The 8925-nt window shown below is 52.8% G+C and overlaps 1 long non-coding RNA gene across 2 annotated transcripts; it reads left to right on the top strand.

The window, feature by feature from the left end:
* The first annotated feature begins 2767 nt into the window (after positions 1-2767).
* Positions 2768-8712, top strand: LOC131503841 (uncharacterized). 2 transcript variants are annotated; one of them, XR_009257643.1, is made up of 5 exons: positions 2768-3000; positions 4163-4357; positions 4506-4706; positions 5461-5624; positions 7971-8712. It is a non-coding gene; the product is annotated as an uncharacterized LOC131503841 (long non-coding RNA). The 2 variants fall into 2 exon arrangements; XR_009257644.1 differs by lacking the exon at positions 2768-3000 and adding an exon at positions 3007-3828.
* The last annotated feature ends 213 nt before the right edge of the window (positions 8713-8925 follow it).

The raw sequence follows: 8925 nt of genomic DNA, 5'->3' as shown, positions 1-8925 counted from the left end.
GATATATAGATATAGATTAGATATAGATATAGATATAGATAGATATCCAGTTTTCCCAACACCACTTGTTGAAAACCATTTATTCTCCATTGAATGGCACCCCTGCTGAAAATCATATGACCATATATCTGAGGATGCCTTAAGACAGAAAACTTTTAGTCAGGAACCACCCAGTCAAATGCCACAGGGAGGAAAAAATGGCCTCACTCCACCCCTGCCACCAAAAGCCACCTGGAAGCCTAGATTCCCACTCAGGCTGTGGTGTGAAACCGCATTACCTTACTGGGTGATGCCAGAGGGAAGCCAGGACTTTTATTCCCCCTTTGACATATCCTCCACTTTTTTAAAAAAGATTTTCTTAAGTAATCTCTACACCCAACATGGGACTCAAACTCACAACCTGGAGATCAACAGTTAATGTTCTATCCACTGAGCCAGCCAAGCAGCCCCCTCCCCCACCGCCAACACTTTTCAAGATTTTTTTTTAAACACTTCCCCCTTTGGCTCATGGATTACTTTTTTAAATTTCTAGTTTGATTCCACTGGGGTCAGAGAAAACACTCTGTAAGATTTGAATTCTTTTACATTTGTTGAGGGTTTTTTTTTATGGTCCACGATATGATCTATATTGATATATGTTCTGTGGGCACTGGAGTGTTATTCTGTTGTCGCTGGGTGGAGTGTTTGGTCAATTGGATCCTGGTGTCTGATGTTATTCTGATCCTGGTGTTGAGTTACTCTGTATCCTTGCTGATTTGCTGTCTCGTGGTCAACTGAGAAGTGTGTTGAACTCTCCAGCTACATTTGTAGATTTATCTACTTCCCCTGTCAGCCCTGCCATTTTTCACTTCACATATTTTGCAGTGCTGTTGTTTGCTGCATCCACATTTGGGTTTGCTAGGTCTTCTTAATGGATTGACCTTTTTATCATTACATAGTTGTCCCTTCTTGTCTCCAATCTTTGCTCTTCAGAGCAAAGAAAGCTCTGAAGTCTACTTTGATATTAATATAGCCACTTCCATTTTCCTTTGATTAATGATTTCATGATTCATCCTTTTATTTTCAACTTACCTATATCACTATATTCAGAGGGGATTTCTTACAGACAACTCATAGTCGGGTTCTGTTTTACTGTCAACTCTGCCCATCTCTGTCAGTTAATTGGTGTATTTAGATCTTTTATGTTTAATGTAGTTGTTGATACTTAGAGTATAAGTCTGCCATTTTGTTTTTTGTTTTCTGTTTGTACTCTGTTGCTGTTGTTTTTTTTCTGTTATCTTTTTCCTTCCTTCCTTCCTGTGGGTTACTTGAACATTTTTAAAATTCCATTTGACTTATCTGTAGTGATTTTGAGTATATCTTTTTGTATAGCATTTTTCATGGTTGCTCTGAAGAGATGGGGTCCATAGAGGCAGTTATGGGAGCTTCCCTAAGGAGGTGTCATGTCAACAGAGACCTGAAGGATGAACAGGAGTTAGCTGGATAATGTTGGGAGAGCACAAAAAGTTCACTCCAGGGAAAGGGAACAGCATGTGCAAATGCCTGGAGACAAGATTGCTCCCTCTGGGGAAAGCCAGCCACCATGTTGTAAGGTCACTCAAGCAGCCCTATGAGAGGCCCATGTGATGAGAATGGAAACTTCCTGCCCTGTCTCTCTCCTCCCTTCATGACAGAGTAGCTACACCCCAGCTATCCACTTCCTCACCTTTCACTCGCTTCTCAAACCACTTGGCTTGGTTTCTTCCTATTCCCACACCCAATCCACCAAAATGGCTCTGGCCAAGGCCCCCTGTGACCCTCTGGTTTCTAGTCCTGTCAGGCACTTCGTAATCTTCATTTACTTGTCCCTTCAGTGGCCTCCAACATGGCACTCCCACCTCTACTCACTGGAGACCCCTCCCTTATTCCATGAGGCCTCCAGTGCTCAGGCTTTTCCCAGGCCCATCAGGACCCAGCCCTTCAGCCACCCTTCCTTCTCTGGTCTGTGCCTGTTCTGGGGCAACTTTGATGCTCAACACCTCAAGGCCATACACCGGCTCTGTCCTCACTCCTCAGCTCCAGACCTGCGCACCACCTGACCCCTGGATGGCCCTCAATGGTCCTCCTTCAGACTCCTGAACTTGTTGTCATCCCCAGAGATCTGCCTCACTTCTTGGCTCCTAGGCTTGCTCAGTGGTGTCCCCTGGTTAGTCTGCTGCCCCAAGCAGGAGTAGAGGCATCAGCACTGACCCCCTCTTCCTCTTTACTCCCCAAGTCCAAATCACCAAGCCCTGTCACCTTCCTTTACCCCTCGATTTCTCTTGGCTCCTCTTTTCTCTACCTGCACGTACCCTTGCCCCTGGATCAGGCCTGTAGGTCTCCCACCTGGATCCTCTTAATTGCTGCCTCTGCCTGCCTACTTGTACTTATCCAGATCCCAGTCCATCCCACACATCCCAGAGTGCCCTTTGTGAAGCTGCACTGTGCCCCACCTCTGCTTGACAATGCCCCCCCCCCCCCACTCAGAGCTCCCCAGGGCTTTAGTTTTGAGCTCATTCTCCTCACCTGGCCCACAAGGACCTGCCTGACCAAGGCCTGCCTCGTCTCCACCTCACCTGGACCACACCACCTCCCTCAGCCATTGTGCTCTTCTAACATTGTCTCTGTTATTGCATAACAAATTCCCACCAAACTTGGTAGCTAAAACAACAATAAACATTTATGACCTCACATGGTTTCTGAGGGACAGGAATTCAGGAGTGGCTAGGCTAGGCTGCTCTGGCTCAGGTCCTTTCATTAGCTCCAGTCCAGATGTCAGCAGGACTGCAGTCAGCTGAGGTTGTGAGTGGGACTGGAGGTTCCACATCCAATATGGCTCCCTCACGGGGAAGGCAGGGAAGGAGACGGTGGCGGCTTAGCCCTGGGCACAGGTCCCCGGGGACTGGCTTCCCAGTGACAGACTGGATTCAGCACCCTGACGACATCCTCTGCTTTGGGGAGGACCTAGAAGTTACTTGGGAAGTAAGAGTCAGGGGAAGGGGGCTCCCCCTCTTCTTGGTGGGGGGGGGGGGGTGCTTCCAGGCTGCTCTCCACCCAGAGTCTCACTTTTGACCACACAGACATCTCCACAGCCTTTTAGTGCCACCATTAGGAAGCCACCAGGGCACAGAGGATCATTTCCAGCCCAATTCCAGCCACCATACCCTAGACCCCATTCTCCCTATCTTCCCCTGTGGCCTTAAGCCAGTCCCCTGCCCTCTGTGGATTCCTGGAAGGGTTGGACCAATGATCCAAACTTTTCCATTGGTTCTAAAATGTAACTGTAGAAGGGGACCTTTCCTTCCTTACCCTTCAGCCAGCCAGGGCCAGGCCCATCTGAGCTTTGCCGAGCAGCCCTGTTTTCCCCTGAAACACCAAGTCTCCCCACATCTCATTCTTCACCTCCTTATCCCCCAGAGGCCAGGAACATGCCATTCAGATCCCTGCTGCCAATGCAGTCAGGTGGGCCACTCCCCTGATGGCCGCAGGTTGGGCCCAGCACAGTCCCAAGACCCTCTGGTGAAGCCTGGAGTCATTTCCCTGTTGGCCCCAGAGACGTCACACATTCCAGAACAAGGCAGATTCTAAGAAATAGGAGCTATTGTTTGCCGGTGCATCATCTCATAGCTTCCTATCCAGTCTCCTTGGTGACACCATGTTGGCAGGGATGGCAAAGGCGGGGTGGGTCCGAGCACCCTCTACATGCCTGCAGGGCCTCCGCCTGCCTCCCACCACCTCGCTTGCTCAGAGCATGCCCCCTCAGTTCCTCCGCTTGGACCCTCATCGAAGTTCCTTGTCCCATCTCTGCGGGTTTGCCAGGATCTATGCTGGGTTTAGATATGTCCCTTGTGCTCCCCAGGCAGCCCAGCATCTTCCCCAAGAACCCCCAACCTCTGGCTCTGCCTCTCTCTCCACCTGGCCCCAAATCCAACCCCTGGACCGTCTGTTGGGCTCACGTCTTCTGCACCTTTCCTTGGATGCCAGATACTGGGGTCCCACCTCCCCTTCCAGCCTCTCATCAGCGTCCGCCCCACATCCACACAGGCACAAAGTATCCCTAGGGCACCCACGGGATGGAAAACTGCTGCAAACCCATGTTCAGACCCCTAGAACCGAAATAAGCATTACTATCCTTATTTTACAGAGGAGGAAACTCAGTACTTTATAGGCTGGAAATTAAAAAACCAAGATACCAGCTGGAATATACTCACGTAAGGGGAACCGTGAGAGAAGAGATCTTCCTGGCCCATTTGGTGGGCTGAATGGAGTGACCTGTGCTAGGAACCCCCTCGGCACCTCGGGGGTCTCTTCAGACTGAGAGCGGCGTCCTGACAGGACAGTGAGTGGCAGAGGGACTGGGGGCTCCACACTTGTTCCCTCTAAACCTGGAGGGGCGAGGACGGAGGGGGGGGGCATGGCCAGTGTGCATGGACGTGTCTGAATGAGAGGATCAAGGGTGTGAGGAAGCCCTGCTGTCTCCCTCCCAGAACCCACACCTGGGAGGTGAAACACTGATCTCAGGTCGCACCGACTCACACGGCAACACTCATTCATCACCCTGCGAGCTGATTTCAGGGCACCACTTACGGATCTCAGAGTCCAGTTCCAGACCCTTCAACCCAACGTTCCCATGGAGGAGGGCTCTGCTAGGAGCCACGCCTGTCCCGGTTGCCAGACGCATTTGGCAGGTGAGTGAACTGTAGCTCAGAGATGCTGGGAAACTTGCCCAGGGTCACAGAGCTGTTAATGGGCAGAGCTGCCCGACCCCAAAGCCCTCGCCCTTCCCAGAGCACCCGTGGCCTTGGTGGGGCCTGCTCTCGCCTGCCGCCATCAGGCTCCTGGGCTCACATACAGCGTCCACCACCCTGCCTGCCTTGCCAAGCCTCCCCCTGCGTTTCCCAGTCATCCCAGCTTTCAAGGCCACCTCCTCCAGGAAGCTCTCCCTGCCATGCATAACACATATCAGACACTGACCCCCGACACACACATAATCCATCCCTAGAGCACACACAGTCTTACACTATGTGCCAAGGGTTCCTCTGATTGAAGTATTCCCCTGAACTCTGCTTACTGCCTGCACCAACAATGGGCATATAGCAGATGTTCGACGAATATTCTTTTAACTTGAATTAAATGTAGCCCCTTTCTTCTGCTATCTTCCTGCACCAGGGACTTCAGACTGAAGCCAGGGCAGATGTGGGGACAAGGAGTCAGTTTGGGGCTGCTGTCCCTTCCCTGGTAGATACACATGAGCAGGCAGGCAGCCAGGGCCATCTTGTCCAGGAGGCCCAGGGAGCTAGGGATGGGACCCAGGGAGGCTGAGGCCAGGGGAGGGGCGTCACATCCAAGGAGCAGGGCAGGAAGTCCCATCCACAGGTAGTGTTCTGGAAAGTCTACCCTAGCTGGTCCCACTACCTCCCAAACCTTACCTTTATCCTTTAGACAGAGTACCTACAATTCCACTGTTGTTACCGAGGCAAATAAGAATTTATTGATCCTGGCAGCTCTGACAGTCTCAAGAGTCTGGCAAGCTCTGAATGTCACCTCTTCCGGGAAGCAGACCCTAATTCCCAAGGCGCTGGCCTCCCCCTCCCCCACAGCCTCCTGTAAGTGCCTTCTTTCACATACTGGTCTGCGATGTCTCACTCCCCACTCGGGGCCCTCAGGATGGCATCTGGGCCTCAGTAAACACTAAATATTGTGGCATCAACATCACCACTCCAGGACACTCGGAGGCTTCAGGGAAGATGGGGTTGGGGGCCAGTGGAGGATGGGCGGCCAGTGCTCTCAGCAATCCTCACCCTGCCTTGAGGCCCTGGGCAGGCCGCTTGCTCACGAGGGACTCCGTGTCCTCCGGACCTCAGCCTGGGCATGGGGCTGTGCTCATCAGGGTCGCACGTGGGTGGACCCGGGCTGTGGGAGGGCCCAGCACGGCACCCAGAGCACCTGCCCTGCATGCGTACACAGGCAGGAAGCAGGAGTTGAAACCTGCCAGCTGGGTCTTCATGACCAACCCCGGGGAGTTTCTGTGTGGGGCACTTCATAGCTTAGGATTCCAGCCTGTCGATGGCTCAAAGGCAGAGTTCTGGGTGGTTCTGTTTCCAGGCCAGGAGCCACCCCACCCCGCCCCCCGCCCCCAGCATCCAGCTGGGAGTTCCTAGACATCAGCGCCCCACCTGGGCCACTGCACCTGCTCCCAGCGTAGCCCTGGAGAGCTCGGCAAAGGCTGGGCCAATGCTTTCCACGAACCACGAAAGTTTTTAGCTGATGACCAGAGTGATTTGTATCCATTATGGGAACATTGGGAAACACATAACAGCAAAAAAAAAAAATAATTTAAAATAAACGTCACCTGTAATCCCAATTCCACCAGCTACGGATGTACATTTCTTCCATTCCGGAATACTTCCTTCCAGGCTTTCCTATGCCTTTATGCTTACCAAAAAAAAAAAAAAAAAAAAAAAGTGGATTCTGTTGAGCCCTGTTTCATAGCTGCTGAGCTGGCATGGCTTTACAGGCTATTATGTCTCCAAACCATTAAAACTCCTCACGTTTGCTAACAACACCCCGGGCACAGCCATGCCACATCCCCTGATTTAGGGAACCCCTATTGTTGGGCACAGGGGTTGTTTCTAATTTTTCCTTATTTTACCCAATCCTCCACGACGACCCTTGTGGCCATATTTTCATGACCTTCCTCAGAGCAGATTAAGACTTTAGAGGCCCCTGAGCCCTGGCAACATTTGGTGCACTCCGCCCGCCCCTCCCCCCACCCCACAAGATGCAATATTAAATACAAGCAATAAAATAAGGATGAGGACATCTGGCAAAGTTCTGGTGTTGCCCTGATGCATTATGCCTCGTTTGAAGTGTTGAATTCATTTTTAAATTTATTTTTTGTTCATTTGGAAGGGGATACACCTGCTTTGCTGGCACCCCCCAGCACGGATTGGGGGTTCCCGACGGCACTTACGACTCTTACCTTACAGTAATTTTTAGGGAGAGAAATATCAGGGTTAAGGGTTCTCCGTATGTGAGGCTTTTCGGTCCACGTGTCTGTCCTCGCCCACCATAGAATCCATGACCTGTCACACACCTGCACTTAGCTCTCTGGTGAATGACTGATGATCGCCAAATGCCCCCAACCCCCTCACCCCCCTCATAAGCTGTACTGTTGGAGCTGATATGTGATTAAATGGATACACGACACGTAGGACCATCTTGGAAGCAGACATCTTGGGCCCTCAGGTGGGTCTGAGCCCAGAAGGTTTGGGGAAAGGGCAGAATGTCCCTGTCCCTGTGACTGGAGGGCAATCCTCAGAGAGCCCCAGGCTATGGGGCTCAGAGGCTAGGGAGTGGAGCCTCCACACCTCAAGGCAAAACTGGCTTGGCTGCTAACTGAAGCTTCCCTCTGGACTTCACTTTCCTCACTTATAAAATGGGTGTGACAAAATATTTGACACCTCCATTGTGGCTCCTTATTGACCCTGGGTATGACCCCACCTGTTCCTGTGACACTTAGAGCGCTCCAGTAACTGGGGCACCTTCACAAGGCAGTCAGCCCTGTGCCCCGCCCCCCCAAGAGCCCACATCCAGGCTCCCGCCCCAAAATGCTCTCCCTTCCTTGTCAGGGCCCACGTCTAGCAGGTCTTTCCCAGTCTGCCCGTTGGAATCCCACCCATGCTTGCACATCATTCCCTGCAGCCTGGAGACTTCCTGAAGGTCCTCCCTCCCAGGCACCAGGTTTCGGTCCCAGCCGCGGCTCCTGCGACAGCACCCCTGGGAAGTATGCAGGGGTGTCCCTCACTGGCCTGTGACTTCTTTGGGAGCATGGCCACGGCCTCGACCCCAGGCCGGCCCAGCACAGCGCTCAGAGGAAGACTCTGACTGAATGACAGGAACGATGGAAGGGGACGGGTGTAGACGCTGGTTTTCCTGTGTTCTTTCCCCAGACCATCACAGGGACACAAAACTGGAAGCACAGACATGCGCTCAGGACTGGAGACTCAAGAACAGAGGGCTCCTGGGCATGAAGCATGGCGGAGCTCCCCGAGTGGGCAAAGCCATCACCAGGCTCTGCCCAGCATTACGCCTGCAGCGCCCTGCTTGGGCCCAGCCCTCCCTGCCCCCTGAGCACTGGACCTGTGTCCCTCTCGGAACAGCCCCTTCCTTCAGGTGAACACTTCCCCACAGCAGTCTCTGCCTGTGTGGTCACCCTGCTGGCCACGCCACCCCCCCCTCCCCACTGCAAGCCACCACCCCCCTCCCCCTGCAGCCCCTGGCTCTGCACCTACACCCTGCAGCATTCAGCAGGTTTCTCATGAAGGGATCCTTTAAAGGCAGTCCCGTTTTCTCTTCTTCGGGGAAGCCAGACTTGACTGCTTCAGCCTGCAGAGACGTCTTCCTCCTCCAGGCCCTCCGAGCACCTATTCCTTGTGCCACACTCGTGTGACATGACAAGTTTGGGGTGTCTTTAACAAATCTTTTCTCCGAGGAATGCCTGTATGATTCGAACAATAGGACTGGACAGAAGTGGACTTTGAACTGTGATGCGGGTCCCTCACAGCCTTAGGCCAGGAAGTGGGGGGCTCTGGGCCACAACGACCAAGCCTCCGTCCCCAAGCAAGCGCCCTGCTGCTCGGCCCGTCCCTGACCTCAGACGAGGTGGCTCTCTGCAGCTGAGGCTGCCCCCGAGGAAGCCAACACTAGCAAGTCCTTCTTTATAGGGGAGCAGGGAGCCGGGTGGGGGTGGGGGCGGGGGGCAGGGATGTTAGCTTCACCACCACGACAAACAGGAAATGAAAATTTAAAAACAAACATGGGACAATTCAGGGATTGCTAAACTAGGGCCCACAGGCCAAATCTGGCCCTCTGCCTGTGTTGGAAATGAAGTTTTACTGGGACATA

This window comes from Neofelis nebulosa, chromosome 2 (assembly GCF_028018385.1).
Source record: "Neofelis nebulosa isolate mNeoNeb1 chromosome 2, mNeoNeb1.pri, whole genome shotgun sequence".
NCBI lineage: Eukaryota > Metazoa > Chordata > Mammalia > Carnivora > Felidae > Neofelis > Neofelis nebulosa.
Note: the sequence above shows the minus strand (reverse complement) of the source record. Positions and strands in the feature narration are given on the sequence as shown.